Genomic DNA, 26,809 nt, shown 5'->3' with positions numbered 1-26,809 from the left:
GATTGCTCTCTTACGACTGATCTCCTGAACAGTTTCTGTTGCTGTCTTTCCCTGCTTACCTGGCTCAAGACTGCTTAGAGAAGTGTTAGGCTGCACAGAGCAGAAGGAATTGTACACATCAAAACACATAGGAGATATTTAATATCCTCAGTGCTCAATGATTGTACGAGACATTTGCAACACAGAATGGACATTCTTTTAATTATTATTTCTGCAGAGATCCTGCACATAACCATGCACTGAGACAGAGTATTCTGTACACGTCCAAAGAATTCCTTCCTGAGAGATGTGTTCCTCCTTTCAAGTCACACAAGAATTGTTAAACCATGATTTTGAATAATTTTAGGTGGGAGTGTACTTTACAGGTTCATTTGTCACTAAGGCAAGTGGACGTTAGCCTTTTCCTGAATCTACATATATGGCATTAAGCACTTCTCTTGTTTTATGTTTTGAAATCTTATGCTTTCAAATGAGTTTGTTTTCAAACTCATTTCCCCACTTCTTGTTTACAGTGAACTTGTTTTAACCTTACTGCTATCTTCCTTCTGTTGCATGGCAACCTGTTGACTGTACTTCAAATCCCTTTTCCTCTCTCCTCTGTTGTCCTGACACCTCCTTCTTTAGGTCAAGCTTACTCAGGGTCATTTATGCCTTTTCTAGGTCTTCTGCCACCTACACTTTGCCTTGCATTTCAGAACATGCTTTCTGTTCACAACCACTCGTTTTATTTGAGCTTCATTATCTGCCTGGAGTCTTTGCCTCACCTGTTTAGCTCTCCTAACTGTTGTGTTTTGCTATTTGGTTGTGAGACCTTTAGTACTAAGCCCAGCTCTGCAGGTTTTCTCTGAATTGCCTTAAAACTGAGCCTTGCCAATATAAAAAGTGCCTGGCTAGTGCCTTTACTCCTAGGACAAAGTATGTCTTAGGATAACTCTGAAGTCTGATAGAAAGATTGCTTTCTCCCTTTCAATAAGTTGTCTGGAAGTTGTCTGGGACAGAACTAGTTTGCTTGGCCCTAAACCATACCACACACCAGATTGTCAGTTTAAAAATGCAAATATGTCACAGTGTTCAAGAACACTTCCTGATATTGTTGAATTTAGTAACAAGCCTGAAAAATACGGTAGGAACTCACAACTCAAAATATCTCTTATGTTTAACCAGTCTTAAACTGTTGCTGAAGGTTCTTCGAGGTCTCTTGCATGGCAGTTTTATGAGCAAAAGTTCTCTTCTGAACTTTGCTTCCTCTAATAATACAAACGTCCTCAGTTATCTCAGAGCCAGATATTGGTGTTGTCACGTAGCACCACAGGGCCTTTACCCTTTTTGTGGTACATATATAGTAGTACATGCCCTGCTTTGCATACACTGGCGTCTAACAGCATGCTGACAAGATTGGGTGAGTTCACATTTTCTGATAAAGTTTACTAACTGTATTAATGTCTAAAGCAGCTTTAAGCCAATTCAGATTTGATTTCCTCTTGCTATCATACTACCACATTTTGTTGACATTGCAGCTCCTTTTCTACTGAAACTGGCAAGTCAAATGGATCCAGATTTTTCAATAAATTCATGTTGCCAAATTTCTCACTCAAACTTGCTCCGTAAACGCCCTTTGCTTTGAAAAAAAAGGAATGTATTTATAGACAGAGACCCTTCCTGCCTCATTTTGACATTGAGAATATTCTAGTGTCACGCTCCCTGGTGTCCCACAGTAGATAATAATTCTGCATGCCAACTACTATAAATGACAAGATAGAGCATGTCTTGTTCACTGGGCTCTTTATGTTTGACAGGCTGCACTTCCCCTTTGGCTTTTAACTGTGAACATCAGGCCTCAGCCACATGTCTCCAAGAAAATATTGTTTTTTATGATGACTGATTGTCAGTCTAACTGGGATCAGGCTGGTTTGGATACATATACCAGTGTTTGTATACAGAAACCATTAGAGTATGTTATAATCATGCCACAGATCGCTCAATGTTATCTAGAAATCTCTCTATCTTTGCAACTACTCTGTGGGATTCTTTAGTTTTTCCTCTTGGAGTATTTGGTTTCTGGATATAAAAGTTATTTACATTATACTCTTTTGTTCCACATGGAGATTCTTCATTCATTTCTGAATAGATTAGACTCTGTGTCATAAACAATTAGATGTATTAGTGCAGTACTCTACCCAGGATAATGATTCCTGCTAAGAATACTGCACTCAATATTCCCACAGTTTCTGTGGCCCTACATGAGTGCCTGGAATCTCCTTCCTGCCTTTCACAATGCCATCATTATTGTGCACACTGGACCATCCTCAGTCAATTTGCTCGTCATGTGTGTCCCATTGCTTTACTTTGATGCTTGTATTCTTGTTCTGCACAATGGCTCTTTGTTTTGATGCCTTCCTCACAGATGCCTATTGTACTTATTATTAGCTGGCATTTTTTTAAGGTTAAATCTTCTCTGGTCTGCTAGAATCTTAGAATCTTCCACTAACAAACCCATATCTACTTTAATATCTTTGCTCCTCAAAACAGGCATCTACATTTCTTTTGCTACTTGGACTCATTCCATATTCATTCCCAATGGCTTTGCTCTGTATCCAACAGCACTTATCAGATACTCTTATCTACTCTGCCAGTAGCTAGGACATTATTCCTGCCTTACATATTTCTTGACATTTTTCTTTGAAGCTTTAGATGTCTTGTCTTTCTTTTATTCTCTGTGATAAAGAAAAGTATTCTTATATGTACTCCATCGTTATTATCATGCTGGAGAGGAGTTCTGGTCTGGAAATTGGTGAATCTTAGTAATCCAGATCCTTTTGTGGTAGCCATTTGCTATACCTTTAGATGCTGCTGTGCTACGTTAAATGTAATTGCCTTATAATGTGCAACTACATTTCACAACACAAATTTTGTAGTGGAATTAAATGTCTCCTGTAATCTGCCAGTGACTGCGGTGATGTGGTGGTGCCAGGCCTTCATGGTGCCTGGCATATTATTTCTTGAGGTAAAGGACAAGGGACTCAGTGCCTAGTGCCTGCCATTCCAGCATAAACGTGTAAGCGTACTAGAAGACATATGACTTTCTTTAGTAGAGTATCATTGTCTACCAGAGCAACTTTTGACACATCTGTGTAATTCTTCACACATTGGACCACTGATTCTGAATGTCTGTAAATGATTGCAAATATTAACTCTACCAAATTCTCCTTTCAAATGCTCTGCTTGGCTCCTCCTTGCATCAATGAAAGCTCCTTGGGCACCAAGTGTTTCTGAAAATCAGATTTTATTTTGGTGCCTGTCAGTGGATTTTATGTGCTTGGCTCTTAACACTATTTCATCTGCTCAGTGATGTATGGAGCAGTCCTATGGGGCAGATGGGCTGTCAGGTTCCATTTCTTCCATGGCAGTTTATAATTAAGTGCATTTTCATGCAGATCATTTTTCTTTGGGCACAATCTGTTTCAGGCGTAATCGCTCCTCAGAAATCAAATGCTCCCAAACCCATGTAGCAATTAGAATGACTGGTCATCTGGCACTTCATAGAGTTCATAAAGACATAGGACAACTGCATATGAATTTCCCACTTACACAAATTGGACATGCAGAGTTTTCATTCTTTATATTTCTTAGATACTGAGATGCAAAATGGTGAAAATGCAGTCATCGGCTGTCAGCAATTTGAAAACATAATTGTGTGCTTCAATGTGCATAATACAAATGAGGAGATGGAGAAGGCACTTTTAAGTTCAACATCATGTTTCTTTGAAAAGTGCAGGGCAAGGGTGGTGTTGGCTAGTCAGACTCGTGGCTGTGGCTCAAGTGAAAATAGTAAATGGGTAGGAGTGCATGAATAAAGATTATGAAGAATTAATGCCACCATCAGGAAGCATGTGCTTGTGGAAATAATATCAGGAGGGAATGTTCAGAGGTGGGAATGTGAAAAACAAGTAAATGTGACAAAACCTGCCTTTTTGTGCTGAGTGAAGTGGGTGATGATGGGATAGAGGATGGATCTTGTATCTGATTGCATTGAAAAGTAAATTTTGCAAAGATCTAAAGGCAGAAGAAAGACTTGCACCACACACACACACACACACACACACACAAAAAAAGAAAGAAAGAGAAAGGAACAGAAGTTCTGCTTTCTGAGATGGCATTTCTGTCCAGTTCACCTCTCCAAAAGGCCTGTTGAAAAAAGAATGGAATTAGAAACTTCCTTTTTCCTTCTGTATTTTGCCAGAGTAGATTCTGGAGAATTTAGGAAAGATGTTTTCATTACACCTTCTACTTGTAAGTTCTGATAGAAGGGATATATTTTGATAGATCTTGGAGGCAGAACATAAATAGTAAATGCTTGAATAGAACTATGCATATTTTGAGAATTACCCGAGCTTGTATCTGGAGGTAGAGGCAAGTTGCCAGAGATAAGTTTACAAATTTCTTCAGTCCATTAAGCATCTCAGAACCTGGTAGGAGCATAAGGAGATGGAAATATCTTGCAGTTCAAAAGGGTGTAAGTGGCACATGTGGTATCATGTTACCCAGAAAGGTTTTGGGGTCACATCTGGGCATGGCATCTCACTGCACTGGGACAGGAGGAAAGGCCTTTTGCAAGCTACTTAGTTTTCAGTGGAAAGGAAGACAGGAAAGATCCAATGTCCCAGATGAGAATTAAGTAGGACACCAGTACACTGAGTGACTTCATTCCTTGCCTGCTCTGTACACTTTTAGTTAGAGTGACAGTGCCCTAATTACAGCCCCTCTTTCCAGCTGCCACAGCTGCAGTGAGGCAGGTGCTGGTTATGCAAAGTCTCCCTAGGGGTCAGAAAAGTAGGATTGGTGTAGCAGAAATGCAGCAAAGTGGGTACTGGACTACACTAAGGATTTAAAAGTTATGTTGGATATTTGCATTCATAATATGGGTTTCTTCCACCATCAGGGCAAGGAAACACTGGAAGGCAAGTTGCCAAATTTCTTCTCTTGCTAACTAATGAAGACAATGAGTTGATTTGTTCACATCAATTTCCTACTTTACTGGTGAGATAAAATCCCAGGTCTCTCCAAGATCCCAAAAATTTACTTTCAAGGAGCAGAATTGGATGGGAGCATTTGTTCTAGAACCAGACGCTGATCTTTAACAGTAGAAATAAAATGAGTTTGGCTCTGGAATGGATCTCCGAGCTCTTCAGAATAAAAATACCCAACACTTCACCTTCTTGTCTGCATGAACAACAGTCCCAGCAGTGTACAGGCTTCTCTTCATTTCCACCTATAACATGGATGCCTGTGCATTAAGACTCTGTAAAGGCACACATGAACAACTGTTATTTTTTTTAAGCAGGACAGAGTTTGCTCTTGGGCTTTCTGCCAGTACATCTGACGAGGGTGATTTACACAAGTAGACAGATTTACAGTCACCAGTTGACCACTTGTCTTTCCTTTCAGCCTGGTGATGAATTGCTCGAACATGAATGTATGGAGATACAGATATATCATACCAGTATATCTTATATCCTGGCTCACTCTGGGGTCATCAAAATCTCTCTTCTTCATTCTGGAAATAATTATATGTGTTTAGAAGAAAACATAGCAACCCCTCCCCCCAAACTATAACATTAAAAAATATCTGGTAATTTTGCAGTATTGTGCAAGAGTCAAAGGAAGAGTTATTTCTGTTTGTATGGCGACTAGATGTTTGGGAAAAAAATATCTATTATTATAGCCTGTGAAAGGGAAGGAAGGATTCTGCATCAAGTTTCATACAACATACCCCAAATTAAAAAGTAAATTTTCCTTTACAGTCATTATTCATTTACTGAAATTTAGAGTAGACTATCCAGAATTTATTTGTGGTAGAAATCTGGTCCTTATCCTCATTTATATTTCCAAATTTTGTTTCAAAATTCTCCCAGTCAAAGTATGTTTAACTAGCTCTTGCCTATGGCAAATCATTAAAGCAAGTCACTAAAAATCCAGTGCAAGGAGCATCTCTACCAGGAAATGTTGATGTAGCAGCAATGTATAGCTAAACCAGCAGACATCTAGCTAGACCAGGTTGCAATATTCACTCTGACATTTCACGTGCTTACAGGTGTCCAGCCACCTCAAATATTCCATATTCCACTTTGGCTGGATGTAGATTCAGCGGATGATGAGTATGTTTCATTATCTAGTTGAGCAGGCACTTCTGTCTGGTATGCTTGCATCACTACATTCAGATCTTCCCTTTTAATGTAGATATAGCCCGCTGTGGTACCCTGATACAAAGAGAGAACAGCTAAAACTAAGTAGACTGCCACTGGGAATCTGCTCTTTCCTTTTAAGTTTAACTTTAATAACATACTTGTTAATTGACAGAATTGCCCCAAGATAAAGGGGAACATTATAAAGCAAATTGTACACAAGCAACCTCCTCAGCGGAAACTCTCTTGACTGAGCAGAGATAATTTTCATGCAGTCTAATATTTTCCAGATTATGAAAAAAAAATTAATTCAGTTCAGATTCACATTAAACGTGAGAGTTGTATTGCTAGTTATCTAGGAAAAGAGGCCAACCTCCATCTCACCACAACCTCCTTTTGGAGAGCATTAAGGTCTCCCCTGAGCCTCCTCTTCTCCAGATCAAACAATCCCAGTTCCCTCAGCCACTCCTCATAAGACTTGTGCTCCAGACCTTGCACAGGTTTGTTGCCCTTCTCTGGACACACTCCAGGACCTCAATGCCTTTGGCGTAGCATGTGGTGCAAAACTGAATGCGCTACTCAAGATGTGGCCTCACCAAAGCTGAGTAGAGAGGGATGATCACTTCCCCAATCCTCCTTTTTTATTGGACTTGATGATCTCTCTGGGTCTCTTCCAACTCGGGATATTCTATAACTGTGTTGGCTCTGAAAATGCTGGGAGTTTCCCTTTGGGGCAAGAGGACTAGTCTTGATGGGAAGTGAACTTGCCTGGGAAGTGAACTTTCTTGGGCTTTGGATCTGAGGATGTCAGAGCTAAAGGGATGTGCTGGAGCACAGGGTCTGAAGTCAAAGCTTTCTTGGCAATGGGAAAAGAAGTGGGATTAAAAAGGGGCATAGATTCAGAAGAGCACAAGTGTCAGAGATATTCACTGTAGACAAAAGACAGGGCAAACAGTTGCTCAGATCATTCTAAGGAGAGCACATAACGAGGCTCAGCTAAACCTAGATCCAGATTTGACTTGAAAGTTCAAAATATGGAGAATAAAATGTGTAATGAGAAAAAAACATAAGGATAATTTTTTTCCTTTTACTGTAGCAGAAAAAAATTAGATTTGACTACACCAGGAAAATATTGGTAGTACTTTTTTTTTTTTTTTTTTGCTCTGTTTAGAGAAGCAAATTTACCACTTGAGATATAGTTTATACCAGTTATTAGTTAACCTGTCAGTACTAGGAAGGATTAGGCTGAACAAGACCAAAACTTTCATTCCAGAAGAGTTTACATGAGTTTAGTTATTCTTGTTAAAATAAATATTTAAAGGAAAGAGTTGCCAGCACAACCAGGCTAGCTCTATAACAAATCTGTTGCAAGATAAAGTGGAATTTCCCTTCTCATACCAGATCAGTGAAGTTTTTCCTTTTTTTTTTTTACTTTTTCCTCCTCTCTGTAATTCCCATTAACTCACCAGATAAGAGTTGTGTGAGAACCTCTACATTCCAAGGAGATTAGGTAACATGGCTGGAAGAAGGGAATGGATTGCTGAAGAATCTTGATAGAAATCAAGGGTCTTCTCCCCATACCTTTTTCCCAGTCTCTAATCTGCCTGTCTCTTTCCTGGTACCAAATTGCATTAAACAAATTACATTCATAATTCAAGTACACATACTTTAGCAAGGTGGGGGTTGGCCTCTTTTCCCGGGTAACTATCAACAGAACAAGAGGGGTTGAATGGCTTTAAGTTGCTCCAGGGGAGGTTCAGGTTAAATCTCAGGAAAAATGTCTTAGAAAGAGTGGTGAAGCATTGGCACAGGCTGCCAAGGAAGGTGGTGGAGTCATCATTTTGGAGGATTTCAGGAATGGCGTAGATGTGGCACTGAGGGACATGATGTAGTGGGCATGGTGATGATGGGCTGGCAGTAGGACTTGTTGATCTTAGTGGTGTTTTCCAACCTTGATTTTTCTACGATGCTATGATTCTGTGATTCTATGAAAATTTAATTAGCCCTAATCCTGGCTACATATCTGACTTTCTCCACACCCTGACATGGTAGCTGGGTGTGCAGGACAGGACAGGAAACTGGAATGAATAGACAATTTCTACCCCAAAATACAATAGAGAACAAGTAACTGCATTTGAGGGTGATTCATTGAATGAACTGATCTGCCAGCAGGAGATGAAATAGGAGTGGAGGCGAGCAAACAGTCCCAACATTTGCACACAGCCTTTGGCTCTGTATCTACCTCTGACAGAGACCTGCAGACTTTTATAGACTGGCAATGTTTTCACAGTTTGTCATGACAGTTAAGTGTACTCAAACCGAGAGCGAGAATTACAGATGTACACATGCTTCACCCTCACTGATCTCATTGCAACAGCACTGCTGAGGAAAGTAGATAGGGGATTCCATTCTGCTGCCACAGGATGTGAATAAATGTCATTGATTTCAGTGGGTACCACTGCTGCTCTGTTTGGCTCTTGGTAGCTGGATCTCCAGAGTAATAGCAGGGCTAATCCTGCTGCCAATTTTCTTCCTGTGTTTGTTGTTTTATGCTCTGCTTTTATTGAACTAATCACTGGCTATTAGGCAGAAACTTTCCCTCTGGCCTGTTATTCCATTATTGTTCATTATGAGTTTTTTTGCAATTCATCTGACATATTCGGCACCAACTTCTGCCAGAGATGAGGCTCAGAACCGTAGGCACCTTGGGGGTTCAGGATGCACAGAGAGCTTTGAGCTGCAGAATGGAAAACACTGCAAATGCAAATGGCAAGAGCAACACTGCATGCACACTCAGTTGAATTAAATACTCCTGCACTTCATTTGCCCTCATTGCTGCAGCTCACTGAGAGGATCCACGTGCTTCTTTGTGATTCCACAGCCTCGGTTTTCCAGCTATTTCCTCTTCAGAGCACTGCATTGCCAGCTCTGTTTTCATAGATACAAGCCTGCTCTAATCAGTTTTAGCAGGCTCATCATTTGGTTAGCTTCAAAGCTGTAGCTCAGTTGCTGAACCTCTTAACAGATAAGAAAGGCTAACTGGACAAGGGTTTTTTCCTGCCTTTAGTTTGTAACTGCCCTTTGTGGGTAGGTCAGAGTTGAAAGTTGATCTGCTTCATGTAACATTTGTCAGATTTCTTTCAGTCACCGTTGGATTCGTTGCTCACATCTTTGCCCAGAAAATGTGTTTTCATCACTTGTAACAAAGCCTCTCCTTGCCTGGTGTCACATGTCCATGCTGAAGGAGCATTGCCTTTGCTTTTTGTGTGCCTAAAGTTAAGCAACGCACTGATCTGCCACGGAATTCACTCTCTCCAAAGGGATCAAAAAGGCGAAGTCCTGTACAAACAGTACAATTTCCAGAACAATCTCCATAGTTAAAAACTCATGTGCAATAGGCTCTTTCCATGGCAACATCTTGCAGATAGCTGAGTTTCAACAGATACCTGGGCTGACACATTTATTATTCTGCACTGGAAGAACAGAACGTGAAATGATCTTATGTGCAAACGTAAGCAATATTCTGAGCAACTCAGAAGTGGAAAACTTCAACTACTATCTTTTCGTCTATCATGAAGTCTAAGGTTTAGGGTTCCTACCAGCAATGAATTTTTCATGGCAAGTATTTTCTTCCCTTTCTATTTGTGAAATAATTACAAGTATCTTTTGTTCATTCATTATCCAAACATGAGTTACATACCTTTACCCATTCATATTTGGTGTACAAGTCATTCTGCACATAACTTTCCACAGTGTGTACAATCTGAGATTTCTGAACACTGTTGCAGAGATTGCTTTGAGAGGGGGATGCTCTCTTTGATGCTTTGATGCCTCTTGATTGAATGGCTGTTTACCTAACCCGGCCAGTTGGAGCTGTGGAATGGGAGAAGTGGTACTTAACTGTCTTTAACCAAAGCACTCTGTCCACACAGGCACGCCTTCTCCAGCAACTGAACTTTAACTCATCGCAGCATGGGTTCAAGCATTGTAAGTTTGCCTCCCAGCTTTGTTCCTTCTCATTCTTTGAAGCCCTGTAAGTGAAGGATGCCCTTCCTATTCATGTATCACCTTATTTCTTGAGGTTTTCAGAGAGAAACTATCAGCTTAAACGAAAAGATTTTGCAAATAATAACAGGTGAAACAAACAAAACACAGACAGTTATGAAGTCCATAATATTTGTAAAACAAGAGATCTGCCTAGCATGGGGTAATGCTATTTACACACACACACTGTGATGAAAGGGAAAGGTGAGACCAGTAGGTGACAGAAAATTAAGCATCAAAGTGGAAACAAATTCAGATGGAGCTCAGAGTTACACAGGCATGAAGAAATGTATCAGCCCTTTTGGGTTTGGTGACTCACATGGGTGGAGCTTCATTTTCTGGGTAACACTGCAGAGGAATTACAGCACTTTTTCCTCCCAGTGTGTGGCTGGCATTTCGAGTCCCAAGTGGTCTTGCAAGAGAGAGATCAGTGACAGAAACCATATGTTTTTCCTCTATTTATTTTTGTCCTCTCCCCATCTCTCCTTTCCCCTTCTCTCAAACTGTCAGCATTCATGCCTATATCCCTTGTTTTGGGTATCTTGCTCTGTGCCAGGCTACTTTGCTTATAGGTTTCTCTATCTTACCAGTCTGGCTCGTTAACGATGCCTAAGACTGGAGTCATACAGCTTCACAGTGACACCTCCCTTCCCCTCAGCTCTCCTTCCCTGCTTCAGGGATTCTCCGTGCCAATCTCGTGGATGTTTCCAATCTAGAGCACAGCACAGGCATTGTATGAATTGCATATGTTCAAACACAGGCGTTCAGAGAGCTGCAGCATCTGCCGACAGCGTGGGGTCCGGGGGTTATTTAACAGGAAACGTCTTGGTGAAGGACCTCTCCTCCCGACAGCCTGCTGCTTTGTGTCTGCTCTTGGGATGAACAGCAGTCCCAGCCCAGACAGGGCCCCTCTGTCCGACCGCTGAACTGCACTCCTCATGGTTTCCAGTTGCTTTGGCTAGACAAGAAACAGCGGAGCTAATGGACAGAAGGGGTTATTAATTTGCATTTGAATACAGCCCAACACAGTTGCTCAGTGTTACTGCTGGGTAATGGGAAAATTAAGCTAAAAGGGAGTTAGCATATGGAAAAGAAATGTAGCTGATGCTGCGAAAGCAGACTGCAGTTGCGGTGAATTAGTGCCCACAGCTGCTACACAGGATGCCTTCCTGCTCTCGGGGCAGGTAGCACTGCAAAAGTAAATATTGTCTTTTACTCACATTATTATACAGTGCAGAGTGGCTGGAGAAATAAAATAAACCTAGAGGAATACGAAAAAGTAGAGGAAATAAATGATGCCGCAATACTGATGATGGCCTAGTGATAGAAAAGCCACAGAAGCAAAGGAATGCAGCGGAGGAGATCCTGCCATCCTAAGAAAAACAATAAAAACCCATAGAAATGTATCCGTTGACTTGTGGTGGGCCACCACTGTTTTTCAGGAGCAAGTCTGATTAATCATAGCCATTCTGCCTGAGTCAGAGGGAGACCAGAGCTACATCTCTATGTGTGTTGCTGGGCATTATTATAGCTGAGAGCAATACATGGTTACTGTCTCAGAGCTACAGCTTCCTCTGAGTCCCCCTCTGAGTCCTCCCATGATAAGATATCACAGTCTGGGTTTCTTTTCCTGTGCAGAATGGCTCTGTGAGCTGTCTGTTTTCCCAGGGGATCAGAGGAAGGTTTGAGAGGGTTCACACAGTCAGCTCGTGTGGAGCTCTGGGTCTTCATTTTTATTCATTCAGCCCTGATTTGGATTGTAGCATTCACTGTTGCAACTTCACTGTGGCATCAATTCACTGCAGAGTACTGTGGAGAGTAACAATTCTTCCCTCTATTATCCTGAAATTAGAAGGCTTAGAATCATGGAATCATTAAGGTTGGAAAGACCACAAGATCAACCATCAACCCATCACCACCACCTTGACACTAAACCATGTCCCTCAATGCCACATCTACACCTTTCTTGAAAACCTTTTTCTTACCACACAAACTGTCTACAACTTGAATCAAAATGCCAACCTTTCTAAAGGTGCTAAGGCCATCCAGTGCTCAATATAACCACCAAAAACTTTCAGTATCCTTTGAATTTTGTCATAAATATTCCCAAAAAATGAGCAGCTGTGGAGATGAATTATTTTTTTTCTTTTGCTTTCCAGAGCGATGCCCAGGATTTAGTTACACATCTGCTAGCAGTAGTGGTGAGTGCTTAAATATGCTACATGGCTTTGAACTGCTCAAGCACAGTTTTAGAATGATATTGTCTCTTCTTATTATTGACTGTATCAGATGAATCCTATTTCAGTCCTTTTCTTGGCTGCTGAACTCATTAGGAAAAAAGTTAAACTTTTAATCTGATTCACATTTAGCAGTTTTGTTTACTGTTTTTATTTTGTTGTGTTTTGTTTTTAACAGATCATTAAATTCTGAAGCCTGCACCATGCTGCTTTTCAACTAGTGTTGCTATTACCAAATTCTTTCTCAGGGTTTGCTATCTCCTTCATAAATCATTATGTCCCCATTTAGCAAATTTAATAACAGGATCTGGTTTCAATCCTTCGTACACAGAAAAGCCACTTCAGCTTTTCATTTGGATAAGGAACTTGATGGAATGCACCTGGAGCATGCTGGGGCCGTGCTGCTAGGGCTACAAAGACATGGGGCTGCCTCACCTCTGCTGCAGGAAGACAATGGATAAGGGATGAAGAATAAAGGTAAACCAGAGGAGATTTTTTATTAGTTATTATGGTGCATGCATTAAGACATGCTCTTGTAGTAAAACAGCACACTCTCTGTTTTACATTATCTGAATCATAGAATCACAGAATCATAGAAAAACTCTGGAAAATCTATTGGAAAAACCAATAAGTCTAGTCCTACCATCCCTACCAGGCCTATGACCAGTCTAGACTATGTAACTCATTGCCACATCTACCCATTCCTTGAACACCTCCACGGACTCCACCACGTTCCTGGGCAGCCTGTTCCAACGCCTCACCACTCCTTCTGAGAACAAACTTTTCCTAATATCTAACCTGAACGTCCCCTGGTGCAACTTAAGGCCATTATCTCTTGTTCCATCTACAAGATATTTAACCTCATCTGTAAATACTCAGAAAGGAAAATACATCATCTGTCACTATAGAGGCACAGAGAAGCAGAAGGACCTTGGAGCAGTTTTCATCTTGGTCACAAACTGTAGGTATGAGGACAAAAGATATCAAGGTGAGGAGAAGAAAAACACCAAAAACTACTCCTTAATGAGCATCTCTCGCATTTTGTCTATCCAGCCATATCTTTGCAGGTGATCACTGCATGCAGGCTTATAGGCATTCACTAAGTCATAGCTGTGTAGGCTTAAAGGCATTTGCAGAGTCATAGATGAAATAGATCCACTCATTTGTTTACCCCACAGTCATAGTTTCAGGTAGATGCTCCTCTAAAGTTACTTGACAGCTGAATACAGGGATGTATGCAGGTCTCAAGCATGCTCCAGGTCTCACAGCACAGATGTTATAAGCACATACAGAAGGACACTCAGTATTTGATCCTCCCTTGTCTCGAAATCTGCAAGATGGGAACTGTAAGATTTGTTTTCCTCAGAAATTTGGGCCCAAATTGAAAGAGCACATGGTTCTCATACTTTTGATGGTGAAATGTGTCCTTGTTTGAACTCTGTGGCTATTCTGCCTGTGAAGCAGAACTCTGTGGCTATAAGCCTGTGAAGGTTTTGTTCATTGTATTAATCTGAGATCTACAAGAGTCTGTCTCTGTATCCTGCCTGCACAGCTCATAGCCCTTCCTGAGAGCTCATTAGGCAATTGAATTTCATGTAAGGCCCAACCAAAATCCTACTGGAGCCAGTGAATGATTGATCCAAGCCCTTGAACTGCAGTAGTACAGGCAAAGAAAATTGTGAAAACTTTCTGCTTTCAACACATCAGGACATTTAATTTCTCTACTTTATGTCTCTTTCTTCTTTTGTCTTTTTTGGAGTTTGAAATATTTAGGCCAATTTCCCCTTTTTAAATCTGTTTGCTTTTCTAAGTCAGTTACTGCTCAAGGAGAAAATAAGCAGTAGGAAGAAACCAAGACAGAACTATGAGCGGACAGTGAATGGAACTCTCTTTAACTCATCAACAACCAGAAGAGGGATGGTGAGCCACAAAAAAATGTCTGAATAATGATGCTATTAAAAACAATAACAACAAGAAGTCATCGTATATTCTGGTTTTGCAATTAAATAGCATCCTTTATCTGATGAGCTCCTTGTGCTTTATACACTTCAGTTAATTAAACCTTCCTCACGCACATGTTATGTAGAATGTGGTAATCTGCAGAAATAGTTTCAAATGGCTGCTGAAGCTGGGAGTGGAAAGCACACTGTCATTCCCCAGGAAATATACACTTTGCTTTGGAAAAACCATCGTTTTCTGCATCTCTCTGACAAAATTCTTTCCTGTCAGACAGAAGAGTTACTGAGGCAATGAGACGTTCATTTAACAGAGCTTAGACAGGGCAGTTTAGGGCAAGAGAACCTGAATTTCTTAAATAGCAACTGTTAAAGGCGGTGAAAAGATTGTAGCTGGAAGAGGAAGAGAAGCAAAGGTTACACAACTGCTACATTAACTGCCACATCATCCTTCTTTTTTGTCTCTTGTTTGCCTGTTTTTCCTTTTGCCTGTTTTGTTGAACCAGGAACAACAAAAGAGTTTTCTGCTTGGAGGCAAACTTTGTTTAATAAGGGAATTTTAAAATGTTTCTTCTGAAACAACTTACAATGGCAACACCAGCAATAGTGGGAAATAAATGCTCCTTTAGGTGTATGCCAGCTGTCAGGCCTATACCAAATAACGTACTTAATTAGTGGTAATGTGCTGGCAAACTCCAGAAAGTTCATGACCAAATATATTTTTTTTTTTATAATTATGATCATTTAAATACAATAGCATATTACAAATGATGATTAACAGGATGATGCAAATGTCAATTAGAAAATATGACTTTAACCATCACACTTTCCCCTAAAGCACAAATCATTGCACATGCAATTCCTGTTCAAAGCAGTGAAAAAAATAAAAGGCTAAGAAAGACATGACTGTGTGCTGGGAAAGTAAAGAGCAGAACTATTCTGCATCCCACACAGGATTCTGAAAGGATGGCCCAGAAATGAATAAGGAAATGTCATGAAATGTCATACAAAGCGACTGTCATCATGGTGCTGTTCTCAGTGATCAGAAATCACATGCACTTTCAGGGTATCCCAGTACTGTGGGAGGCAAAAGAGTGGTCTGTGCAACTGTGTCACCATTTGCAAGGCATCTGCGGTGAGATACTGTGGCTTTCACACAGGTAGCTACTGCCCTTTTAGACAACTCAGGATATTCCTCCTAATATTCAGCTAATCCAGTACATCTCACAAGACCTGCACATAGGATGTAGGGCCCATGGCAATACTATCATCTCCTAGAGGGGCAGGTGGAAGGCAGATAAGAGCAAAAGGGAGAATTACATAGGTTGCTCCAAAAGTAATGACTCTTATTTCTTTCCATGAAAACTAAAACGGATACAAAGAGTACAATAACACTATTTGAAAGAGCGAATTCTCAGCTACAAAACATGATTTCTCAACATAGTTACCATTAGCTGTGCGTTTTCACCAGTGATGAACAAGAGCCTGCATGACGTGCTCGTAAAAATCTGCACCAGCAGATTTGATCACTGTGCTCACATCCACTGTTTGGTCTCCATAAATGCTCAGCAAGCATTGATGAATGTCAGTGGGTGTAAATTTTTTCTGCATGGAGGAATGCAATGGCACAACTTCTCTTCATAAGCACTTTCATGTCTGACACCATTTTGTCAGACTGCCCATCTGCTGCCATCTGTCACACAGCAACAAAATGTAATGGAAAATTGGCTCAACCAAGGTTCATCCTTTACTGCAATACCACCAACATTCAGCTTTGACGTTATGGGCCAAGATGATAAAATAGGGGGCGTTACTTTTGGAACAACCCTCATACATTAGGTGCCAGGGTCTGGACATCCAAAGAAAAAAGAGCAAGGAAAAGTTTCTGTCTGTATTTGCTGGACCTGCAACATCACACCTTGTCTGGCTCAGTATGGATCTTTCCCATCAGACATTCTCTGAAAGTTTCTTGATATAGAAGTATAAGGCAAGAATAAAGCTTTGAGTTCAAAAACAGGTTCTGTATTCTGGCTAGTAACTACCTAGTGATTGTGTTAAATGCACTGATAAATATCCCCTTCAGTTCTGTCTTCAAATTCTGTTATATTATTTTTACTACTGAAGATTTGGAAATTTTAGATTAATTCTGTGATGTTCATTTGGAGGTTATTACTTTTTGCCCCTACATTGAAGAGCATGGTAGAAAACTGTCTCTATGGAGTACAGCATGAGCATTATCAAAACACATTGTTAAATGCAAAATATCAACCTGCAAAGCCATGGAGAAAGATGTCTCCCATCTATTATGGTGACATTGCTGAAGGCCAAGAGAGAGATGTTTGATTTACCTCTCTCTGACAGCACTCATTCGAACGGTGATTCTCTACCACATTGCATGCAGATTTGAAAGGTAACTGGGAGCAGCACAAACATGACTTACAGATACACAGGCACAAGCAAATAAGATGGGGGAAAGAAAAAAAATAGAAAAACAAATCATAATCTTGAAAGCTTTGGGCAGATAGAATATTGGGAGAACTGCCATTTGTGCTGCAACAACATTTAGCAAGGGTCTGTTGTGAGAGGACAAGGGGAAGTAGTTTCAAAATAAAATGGGAGCGATTTAGTCTGTATATAAAGAAAAAGTGTTTCACAATGAGGGTAGTAAAGCACAAGAACAGATTGCCCAGAGAAGTTGTGGATGCCCCATCCCTGGTGACACTCGAGGTCAGGATGAAGGGGGCTCTGAGCACCTGATCCAGCTGTGGGTGTCCCTCACTGCAGGGGAGTTGGACTAGATGACTTTAGAGGATCTCTTCCAACTCAAACAATTCTACAATTCTGTGATTCTGTGAAAACAGGTTCTATGCTCAGCACTGGAAGCTTGTCTTTTATACCATGTCTGGGTAGTTTCAAAGTGGATTTAACCAGGGACTAGGGATACTATAGCTTTTTCTACATGTGCATGTGTGCATTTAGAGAGGTGTTTGTTAGAGTCGTGCCATCTGAATCTTCTGTCCTGACTCCAAGCTGAGTGGTTTCCTCCTTTGCATTCATATCTAGGCAACACTTTAAAACCAACATTCAGCACCCTCAAAAAAGTTTAAGTCTTTCAAATAATTACAGGATAAAAAAGAAGTCATTTTTCTTGGTACCTTTACCTTATTCATTTTCTAACCCTTTTTGGCATGACATGACTGAGTACTTCCATGCTATTGACCACAGTACAATATAGTTTTAAATATATTAGATGCTAGTAGCAGCTTGGCTGCAGAAGAATTTTGACAAGACAGAAAATCTAATCTGTAAAACCTGGCAAATTAGGTCAGGCTTTGAGTTCTCTGCTGGCAAACCTAGACTGTTGTCACACCAACCTGGTCAGCTGTAGGACAGGACAGTTCAAGATTCCAGGCTGACAAGGTGGGTTTACAGCCTCAGGCTAGGAAATCAGTGCATGACCTACACAGGAATACATTTAACTGATGGATAACCCTTCTCCAGATGTCCAAAAAGAAACAGCAGCTGTTTTACAGTATTTAAAATCATAGAATGGCTTGGGTTGGAAAGGACCTTAAAAATCATCTGTTTCCAACCCCCCTGACATGGGCAGGGTTGCCACACACTAAATCAGGTTGCCCAGGGCCTCATACAACTCAGACTTAAACATCTCTAGGGATGGGGCATCAATAGTCCCAGTAGTCTCTAGTTTAGTCTCAGTAAGACTTCTGTATCAGACACTGAAGTGATGGATAGAGGTACAGTACTGCCCATGTAGCTCTCTGGCTAGGTTGCAAGTTAGTGCAATTAAATTTTGCTCACTGACTTACTCTGCAGTAAGAGAGAAGGACAGACCATTCCTGAGCTCCTTATCTTTACAGCCTCCCCTCATCTGTCTGGATATATTATCCATGCTTACATGCCATGTTTACATTGGAGAGCTGCTTCAGAGAAACTCAATCTCACCACACCCTGGACCTGAACTGTCTGTTTTTTCTGGAACAAGATATTTTACTACCACTTCAGCAGAGCCTACCTAAATAAATTAGCCTTCCCGAGAAGCAGCTAACTGTTGACTCAAGAATAGCTTGGCATTTGCATGGCTTTCTGCACCTCTAGATTGCACAGTGCTGACTGGCACTGTGCGGGTGCCCCAGCCTTCTTGGCACAGACTCAGGACTCTTCCTGGTGGGATTCTTGATTCTTGATTCTTTGTGCAGTCTCATGGAAACCATAGGATAAAACCATAGAATGTAGCCTAATGACATGTAGGGAATTACAAAGCCCAGACCAGGCTTGAGGAACTCAAGATGAAGTGCTGTCACCTTTCTCTAATGAGAATTTACAATCAGTTTTCTTTTGTACATTAATTTAGGTTGGCAGCTGGCATAGATGCATTTGAGTTGTCATTTGGACTATTCACAGGAAATCATCAGATGGAAGTAGTGTTGTTACATACCTGTGCTTTCTGAAACTTATGTGCAAAATAGCCTTTATGAGAACAGATGTCTTCACATTGGCAGGGGTGACAGCTTCATGGCTAGTACATTCCATATGGAAATGCAATGATGACTGGTTTGAATGGTGTCTTTTGAGGCATTTTGCTAGCCGGAACAGCTCCCCAGCCTGTACAGTACCCAAGGAACAGCAGGAGCTGAATCACATTTTGGCTTTATGTATGTGGTCCAGAAGGAGAGTGAAGAAATTAAAAAGCTGATATCCTGGCTGCGAAGATGTGGCAAAGCCACTGGTCAATAAGCTCTCTGGAACAAATGGCTGCAATATTTTCTTGTATACATCAGGACGTTGGTTCTTGCTGTTAGTAGCCATTCAGCTCTTCTGCTTTTGTTGTTGCTGCCTTGGTGTAAATGAGGTTTGGAGAAGAACTTCTGAATTATTATTTTTTATTTATTTTTTCAGTTTTTAACTTCTTTGTTTAATCTTCTGCTGCCACAAACGTCATACACTGATGCAAGATTAAATGAGCAATTCCAAAATGCAGTTTAACTTGGTCACAAGCCAAAAAGACAAGGAAAAGTAGAGCCAAAAAAAACCTTGAGTAAGCCTGGGAGAAATGGCCATTCTTTTTTTCAGAACTGCACTCAGTAATCTTATCATTATTAAAACAAACTGCAATGTCATAACATGGACATTGATGTTATTCATACATAGTTTCATAAAAAAGACAGAAAATGTAGCTTATGGTTCCTATTAAACAGATAGGAAATTTAACTGCCTCAGTAACAGTTGGAAAGTTGAGATAAAGCCAAAGTCCCATGTTTTATATTAGCAAATTACTAGCAGGCCTGTGTAGACCATTGTACGATTAGTGACAAATACAGTGCCTGTGACATATTTAGTGCACGGAGAATAGAAATGGTCTGTGAGATATGTAGTGAGTGGGTAATGACTGTAAGTGATGGCCTGTTTGTACATCTAAACAAAGCAAAGACAGCAATTAGCTCTTTCCATAAACTCTCCATCACCAATGGGCTGTCATGCATCTACTACTTGCTTGGGACAGAGGAGCGAAGAGGATAAAGACAGTGAAAAGTGTGAAGGCAAGAGAGCCTGTTCTGGACACCCAGGCTGGTGTCTAGTGTCTGAAGAATAGGAGGTCAGGGGAGACTTTATTATTATTTCTACAGCTCTCTGAAAAGTCAGCCTCTTCCCCAGGTAACTGGTGATAGGATGAGAGTTGATGGCCTTCAGTTGCATCAGGGATGGTGGTGGTGGTGGGGCGGTGTTCAGGTTGGATATTAGGAAAATTTCTTAGAAAGAGTGGTGAGGCATTGGCACAGGCTGCCCATGGAGGTGGTATCATCACCGTCCCTGGAGGCATTCAAGAAGAGAGTGGATGTGGCACTGAGGAATGTGATTTAGTGGGCATGGTTGGGATGGGTTGTTGGTTGGACTAAGTGATCTTAGTGGTCTTTTCCAACCTTAATGATTCTATGATTGTATGATAGAGAGCCTTCCTCTCTGCTAGACCTTTCCCCAGAAGATCAGTATGTCTGATCAGCATGTCTTGCTCTGGGCAATCTCATTTCTGCACCTTTTTCCCTAGTGGCTCTACTCATGCCAAATCTTAGATAATTTACTGGCAACAGCAGCTCAATTATAAAGAGATGTTTACCCTTCTCCCTTCCTGCTCCAAAAATAAGGAGAAAGAGGGAAAAAAAAAAAATAAAAAATAAAATAAAAAAAAAAATAACATATGAGAAGAAAAACAAAGGAAGAAAAAAAAGAAAAAAATATATTATTAGAGAAGAAACAGAGAAAAAAGGCAAAGAACAGATCTTTTGTACACAAGTAAGTAGACACTGTGTATGATTCTGATCTATTAGGTACTTACAGTGGATGTGGAATGTGTTCAAGGGGAAGGAAAAAGGTGATTTGTAGAAATAGGCAGCTTCTCTATGAGAAATAACTGAGATCAGCAACCATGAAGCCACAAGTGTAGAGGAAACAGTTTAAGGAGGAAGTATGGGAGAGGTCTATAAAATCGTGAGTCACAGTGAGCTGCAGATGAGAGAATTGCTCCCCGTCCCTGCCTGTCAGCAGCTGGGGGGTTTCAAACAAACCAGTTGGAAGCTCCAGGCCAAATCAAATCAAAACAAAATGGTTCAGACACTGCAGTCAATCCATGGGACTCATCGCTGCTGTCACCTCCCTTCTAACTTTACTTTTTAATTCTTCCTCACAGTCCAGACAATATTATTTTCTCTTTCAGCTCCATCTGTCTGCTTACCACAGAAATCTTCTCTACAATGTTTTCCTCCTGCAGCAGCCATTTTGAGTGCTCAGTCTCATTACTGTAATTATCTGGGCTCAGTATTTGCTTTTACTCTTCTATTAATTGGCGTTAGTGTATGAGGTAGTATCACTGAAAAATTTCCCTTTCAACCAGCCTACAGTTTTTAGAACAGCTGTAAACAATGAGTTGTTTGTGCCATTCCATGCACATTGTAAACGCAGAAGATATTGGCCTGAATCATGGGAGCTAACAGAGGATTGATACCACGTTCCCCTTCTGCTCACCTTGGAGGGAAGTCTGAGTTTATTTTGAATGGAGCTCCTCTGCAGAGCATGAGGTGCTGAATGGGGATTCAGGTATTTCAAGTGTGCTATCTGTCATCTCGCTCTCTTGTCTCAGAGTATATCGGTATCTTTCTCAGGGTCACTTGGATGCAATCACAACCTATAAATAGTGTAAAAGTGCATTTCTCCCTTGGCATACGAAGGGCCAACACTGCAGAAACTCTGGAGGCTGGAAGTGAGGAGGAACAGGTGCTGCAGCAAAACTGGCGTGAGAATGTACGGGAGGGATTTGCAGATTTTCACACTGTTCTTGCTCAAAACAGCATGAAAAACAACCTCCTTTAATCTCGGGTAAAGAGAAAGCTGGCTGACAACTTCACAGAGAAATGCAAAATGCTGAAGGATATTGTGGAAATAAATGATACATTTGACCTCCGGTCAAACAGAAGAGAGAGAATGAGCTGCAGATAAGAGAGCAGCAGGTAGAAGGGAATGTAAAATATGAGGGGAAAACACAGGGCTAGGGTAAAAACAAACAGTAAAAATGCCTTCTTTCTTCTGTGGCATTTATTTCTGATTGGTTCATTTAATTTTTAATTTATTTTTTTTTTCTTGGAGGAGGTTGTACATGTTTTAGATTTGAGGAGCTCTGTCTTTGTGTTGCTTTAATTTTCACTGTTTTGTGTGTGTGTGTGTGTGTGTGTGGTCTCGGGGTGGTTTGGTTGGTTTTTTGTTGTTTCTTTTTTCTGTTTTGTTTGTATCAGGGAAGAAAACTTCTGCAAATAGGGAGGTGAACAGCTTTTTGAAGTACCTAGCTCTTACTTGGAGAAAGGGGAATTCCATGGGTTTTCAAATACGTATCAAATTAAACAAAGCTACTGCAGATTACAGCCACCCAGCTCCTTCATATACCTCAACATCTGTGCATGGAGTCCTTTAAAATCCAAAGCATACTACTTTTCTTGGTCAGAATATTTTCATCTCTGCTACTCCAAGCTCCACCTGTCTGCTATCCAATAAATTTCCCTGCTCTTTTTGCAGGAAATGGGAAATGATTGCAGAATTACACAACCAATCATAGGAGTTGGAAGAGACCTCTGTAGATCATTGAATCCACCCTCCCCCCTCTGCTAAAGCAGGTTTCCAACCTCAGGTCACACAGGTAGGCACCCAGACAGGTCTTGAATATCTCCAGAGAAGGAGACTCCACAGTGATATCTGTTAACTTTTACAAACATGCTGGAAAAAAAATAATGATAAGAAACAAGAAAGATTAGCTCTTTAATTTCCCTTCCTTATGCAAGAACTGCTTATTCTATGCACTTCCAATCTCAATATCTTGTTAGATTTCTGCTGGACTGACAGGTGGAGATTGCACACAAATCCCCGGTGATGTGGTCTGTCCAGGCTAAGTCTGGGTCTGGAGGTTGCCAGTTTTAAGAATGAGCTTGCTACAGACAAAGACTCTGTTCAGATGAAGGTCTGAGCAGGAACTGGAGGTTTCCTTCACCACATGCAAGATGCTGCTCAGAAGACAAGGCCTGCATCCTGTTCAGGAGAACACCTCACTGCCTTCCACTGCAGGTACGGTAGGCTCTTTATCTTCTAATTTGAGAAAGAAAAGAGTACAATTGTATTGTGTACAAAAGAGTACAACAAAATACGATTATTTTCCCTTATCAGACATGTTTGCCCCAATTTTGTCCACAGTGACCCTCATTCCCTCAATAAACATGCTAGCTCATTGCAGAAATTACAGGACAAAATGGCCTCATAGGAGTTTTGCAACAGTTCAGCAAGGTGACTCTAATTGTCCCCTCTGGCCTTTGTGTTTGTACTTCTTTGAATATTTGTCTCTATAGTCACAGGCAAACAGATATGACAGAGAAGGGTTTAGAAACGAGAGGTTCCTACATTCTGTTCAGGTCACAGACCAGCAATTCAGCCCTTTCTCAATATCTATTATTTACGTGGTGGTAGAACCATATATAATCTAATTTTTAGAATGGAAAGATAAAGCCAAGCTGGAGTCTTTCACCAGTTTATTTATCCTATTAGCTTTTTTCCAGCTCTCTATGCTTAAGTCTGCCAGGCGGTTCCAGAGAACTAAAGCCCAGTGGAGCTAGGACTCTTCTCTCAGAAATCTAATTCTCTTGCTCTTTTTTTTTTTTCACTTTTCAGCAAAAATTAAAGGAAGAAAAGTCCCTTTATTACATCCCCATCACCTGCTGAATCATCAGTCGATATCCTGCCTGTGTGTGGTAGGTTTTTTAAGAATACTGGGCTCATTATTCCCTGACCTAGTGATTTATATTGTGATTCTTTGTGGGAAGAAAATGCACCAAGGTCTCAAAGCTGGGGACTGAAATCAAGAGTGCATTGTAATAGGTTGAGCAAACAGTACCCCAGATGATAGAAAACTGCAGGCAAGATGAAGGGAGATATCAGGCTCATGTGAAATATTCCAATGTATATTCTCATTATATTGACAGAACAAAATCCATAAGGTTTTATTTGAGGTGGGCTTGTGTTCTCAGAAGTCCCTTTGAAGACACAGACAAAGTCCAACACTCCATGCACACATTGGTGGAATTGCCAGCTGTATATGTCAACTTATATAGATGCATATATGAGACTTATCAAGTATTTTAAGCAACTTTTAAGAAGATCCTCAACTTGCACTTGGATACTTCTTGGAGATGAATGTCTTCCAAAGACTGTTTCACATCTGAAGACCATAGAATCAGAATTTTTTGAGTTGGAAGAGAGCTTTACAGGCTATCTATCCAACTCCCCTGCAGTGACACCTACAGCTACCTCAGAGCCCCACCCAGCCTGGTATTGAATGTTCTGAGCATCCAACATCTCTCTGAGCAACCTGATCCAGTGCTTCACTACACTTAGTGTAAAAATCTTTGTCCTTATATCCAATATTTTACTCTCCTCTTTTATTTGACAGGTCATTCTAGATTGGTCATTCTTTCAAGAAGGATCTTTAAATCTATTGCAAACTCAGCAATGTAGATTTTGGCACTCATCCTCCAGGCTCTCCCATGGGTGGTTATCACAGAACATCAGACCATCTTTTGAAGGAAGATAAATAGCCAAGTATTAACCTTGGGGTTCTTTTGAAAATCAACTAGTTTTCTTTAAAATCTTTCTCCAAGACATCCAGAAGCTGTGGACCCTGTCTTTGCAAACAGGGATCTCTTCCATGGTCATGTGGGGGATGGCAAAGCAGCCAGAAGACCAAAAGGGCCCTTACAGAAGCCATTTCCCCCTTCATCGCAGCAGATCAGTTCAAATCACAGTCAGCACTCAAAAGGGGAGTTAAAGTGAGAAGAGAAACACGTCCTCTTAGTGCCCACCATTGCAAAGCTCTGCTGCATTTTGTGTAAGCCAAAGCTGGTGTGACTTCAAAGTCTGAAGACTGTCCTGAGGTGTAATGCATTTATCAGGTGTTCTGTTGGATAAGTCCCTTCTCTCTCAACTCTTCAGGAGTTTTCTTGGCACCAGATAATAGTGGAACAAACCACATCTTGTCTATACACGTTCAGTTAAGATCAACTGAATTAACTTCTCTTAATTAAGATAGTTCCTACTCTGCCAGCTGCCTCTGGATTTTTACATCCTGCAAACCCCAACTGCAATGCATAGTGCAGTTCCAAGTATATAAAAAAAGTTGAAGTTTGCTACTGAAAAAATACTGTAGGAAACCTCTGTGGAAATAAGTCTTGTATTTTTCTAGAACTGCTTCTCCAAGATGACTGCTGGTAAATTTTATGGGAAATATTTGTCTTTGTTTTCAGCTTCTTTAAAAGGAAAGTTTTAGTTGTTTTCACGTCCTTTCATCCTTAGGTAATCTTATGGTAAGTAAAACAGCAAAGTTCAGGCTCAGTTGGAGACCACTCCAGAGAAGCACTTAGCTGTGTGAAATGTCCTACTGACTTCCAGAGGGACTGCTCAAACGCTTCAACTTGTGCTTAAGTGCTTTGCAGCAGGAGAGCTCCTGATCTCTCCGGAAATGTGACCTCAGGGATGTGTCTTGGATGGGTGATAATTTTTCTCCTGAAGAGGCAGAACACAGAGCAGAGCATCATCTCAGGTGGTTGTTGGCATGCAGCTCTGAGAGGTGACTGCTGTGAGTGACACCAGAGGTGATTGCGCCCCACTGGAGACTGCAGAAGGGAGGGGAGAGCAGCAACTCAGCTGCTCTGCTTCAAAGTCCAGGATATCTTTACAAAGAAGAAGATTGAGATGACAGACCACATCGCAAGGTACAGCTGGTGAGGTCTCCTTCTCTGACCCTCCTTCACAAAAGGGCAGGGAGCACCAAATCTGTGCAAAGCACATATCTCTGCAGCTGTTTGCAGGGGTGTCAAAGTCCTCCGGCAGACATGGTTGTCACACTGTGAGCTGCAAAGCAGTGGTCAGAGGTTGCTGCACACAACTGCCTGGGATCTCTCAGACTCAGGAACGTTGGTGTGGTTTTGTTATATAACCACAGCTTTTTTATGCAACTGTTCCTCCAGCGCTGCCCTGCTTTATCCGATTATTATGGAGGATGACAAACCACTGTTATTTTTAACAGCTGGATCAAGGCTCAATGATCTTAAAAGGATATTCAGAAGCAGCTGCTTCCATGAGGCTATCCAGACAGTGGTGACTGCTGCGAAACATGTTTGCCTCTTTTTTGGAAACTCTGAACCCATCACTGATGTTGCCTTGCACTTTCAAATGACAGACTGTGATCTTTTTTTCCTCTATATGTGGTAAGCTGCCTGTTGACATTCACCCAGAAACACAACAACAGCTTTCCATGAGGTATCTTTCTATAGTATCAACAAAAATTTTAAAAGTAATAATAATCTAGTGCATTTGGAAGGGACTGTCACAGTCTGTAGCCTGATTTTTGTATGGGGACATCTATTCCCAAGCACCTGTTGATTAAAGTAATTCGCACACAGCTCAATATCAGCATTGTTTAACCACTGGGGGAAGGAAGGGAAGAGGGAAGGGAAGGGAAGGGAAGGGAAGGGAAGGAAGGGAAGGGAAGGAAGGGAAGGGAAGGGAAGGAAGGGAAGGGAAGGAAGGGAAGGGAAGGAAGGGAAGGGAAGGGAAGGGAAGGGAAGGGAAGGGAAGGGAAGGGAAGGGAAGGGAAGGGAAGGAGGAAGGGAAGGGAGAGGAGGAGGGAGGGAGGGAGGGGAGGGGAGGGGAGGGGAGGGGAGGGGAGGGAGGAGGGAGGGGAGGGGAGGGGAGGGGGGGAAGGGGAGGGGAGGGGAGGGGAGGGGAGGGGAGGGAGGGGAGGGGAAGGGAGGGGAGGGGAGGGGGAGGGAGGGGAGGGGGGGAGGGG

General features: G+C 41.3%; 1 long non-coding RNA gene across 1 annotated transcript; it reads left to right on the top strand.

The window, feature by feature from the left end:
- The first annotated feature begins 1,354 nt into the window (after positions 1-1,354).
- LOC104910471 (uncharacterized) lies at positions 1,355-26,417 on the top strand. Its single transcript, XR_004159352.2, has 8 exons — positions 1,355-1,399; positions 10,115-10,169; positions 12,386-12,427; positions 12,795-12,940; positions 22,498-22,618; positions 22,803-23,040; positions 23,638-23,717; positions 24,416-26,417. It is a non-coding gene; the product is annotated as an uncharacterized LOC104910471 (long non-coding RNA).
- The last annotated feature ends 392 nt before the right edge of the window (positions 26,418-26,809 follow it).

This window comes from Meleagris gallopavo, chromosome 3 (assembly GCF_905368555.1).
Source record: "Meleagris gallopavo chromosome 3, MGAL_WU_HG_1.1, whole genome shotgun sequence".
Lineage (NCBI taxonomy): Eukaryota > Metazoa > Chordata > Aves > Galliformes > Phasianidae > Meleagris > Meleagris gallopavo.
The sequence above is the reverse complement of the archived record's forward strand: the minus strand, read 5'-3'. Positions and strand labels throughout refer to the sequence as shown.